Genomic DNA, 2,153 nt, shown 5'->3' with positions numbered 1-2,153 from the left:
AATTCTCTAATTTATTTATTTATTTTTCATTGTAACTTACTAGGGCCAAGATACCCTTACTCGAAAGAAATCCCAAAAAAATTAAGCAAATTGTTGCCTTCAGAGAGAATTTTTTGAATTTTGCAATATCTTGCTTATTTTTATTTTTCAATTTCTCCAAGCTTTGAATTTAGGTTCCTCTACTATGTATTTAGAAACCCACTACAAGTTATACTCCAATTCGACAGGATGTGAGAGATATGAAGATCTCAATAAATTGTGTAGAAATAGTAATTATGCAATAATTTTCTCAAATTTGCTCCAATTCCTCTAAATTTTGGGTCCTATATCTTCTTTAATATGGTCTTCAAAAACCCTTTAAAAATCTTTGAAAAAATTGCTAAAATTTGAAAGTTATGCTCTTCCCAAAATCGCCCCAAAGTTGAGAACAAATCTTGCCTCTATGGTGCCAAGATCATGCTTTGATACCACTAGTAATGAAATAAATTGCAAAATATAAGAAATAATATGAAATATTATATAAATACTTGATAATAATTGAGAGTAATAGGCCACTTTGAGGGGGCAACCTCTAAATATCTCCAATGAGAACACACTTCACAATATGATGTTGAAGTAAGACAAACAACCTCCTATATAAACCTAATTATGACTAGGTTGAATAGACACAACCCTACATAACACCTAGGCTGACCTACCAACCTAAATAATAATATAATAATAATAACATGACTTAATTAAGGATTAAGATAGCCACATGTTGACCATTCATAACCCTATATATACCAATATTAAGGGTGTAGCATAAATTTCAATTATTATTTTTATTTTATCCACATCCTTAACAAAATAGAATAAGGTAGCTAATTTTTTCATTAAATTAGTTTTTAGGGTTGTAGTAGATGAAATTTGCGAGATTGGGATTATTTGACTTAATAGAACGCTCAAAAGAGCTTCTTAATTTGATTAAAGAAGATGAAAGATATTGATTATTGTTGGAGTGGTTTTATAAGACTTGGTTATGGTGGGATTTTTAGTTTGATCAAATATTTTTAAATTTTATTCTACGAGTAGTCATGGTGGAATATTCTTATGTTAAATGTCACACTAGCAATTGCTACTTGGATGTCTATATATTCTTCATAATTTAAATTTATTTGATCAATATGTAATCATTTTACCCCCTAAAAAAGAAATAGATAGTGAAAGATAAAAAATGTATATTGATGCCAAGTTTATTTCTATGAAATAACCAAATTCAATGGAGCCACGATTACTTGACAAGTATTTGCATTGTCAAGATCACAAGAAGATGCAACTTTTAATTTAAGATGAATCAATTATGAAGATAAACAAATGTGCAACCACCATATTGATGTGTGTATTGAGTGATAATCACACCATTGATACTAAATAGAATCCATGCAAATAAACTTTTAAGAGTCATTATAATTTAGTGAAATGCAAGTAAGAAATCAAAATAACACATTTTTGAAGAACCAATTAAAAAACCTAAGAAAATTATCTATAAATGTTACAAAACTAATTTTCAAACTTTAATAATGAATACTTCACTAGCTTTGTATATATTTGAAGTTAGAAAAATTGGTGAATTTTTAAATCAAGTTGTGTAGAAAATTATAAGTCATCATTGTTATAATCAGAAAATGAAAGTCATAAATCCTAAAGTAATAGAGGTAAAATTTGTAATAGGGCTCATTTTAATTTTGTGTAGCAATAAGTGTTTGGAAATTTAACAAATGAGTTAGGTACTAAATCCATTATTTGTAAAATAATCCATCCAAACTAAAAACTATCTTACTTTATGCTTAATTACAAAATGAAAGTTATAAATTTTAAGGTAATCAAGATTTAATTTGAAGTGACTAGCTTATTTTAATTTGTGTAGAAATAGATGTCTTGAAATTAACAAGCATCCTTTGAATCTATTGGTTGTAACAATATCATTTAAATAGGTTTCATAACACCTAACAACTTGTTAATTTATGTTCTTATATTAGTCTTTATTGAATGTCACTTTATCCAATTTATATGGACTTTCTACTTGATCTTAAAGTCCTCTGTCAAAAAATTGAATTCATCTTTCTTATCCCATGAATAGTTGTTTATTTAATGCTAGTGAAAATAAACTT

Source organism: Cupressus sempervirens, chromosome 10 (assembly GCF_028749045.1).
Source record: "Cupressus sempervirens isolate cs-2001-9-10 chromosome 10, ASM2874904v1, whole genome shotgun sequence".
NCBI classification, from domain to species: domain Eukaryota; kingdom Viridiplantae; phylum Streptophyta; class Pinopsida; order Cupressales; family Cupressaceae; genus Cupressus; species Cupressus sempervirens.
The sequence above is the reverse complement of the archived record's forward strand: the minus strand, read 5'-3'. Positions refer to the sequence as shown.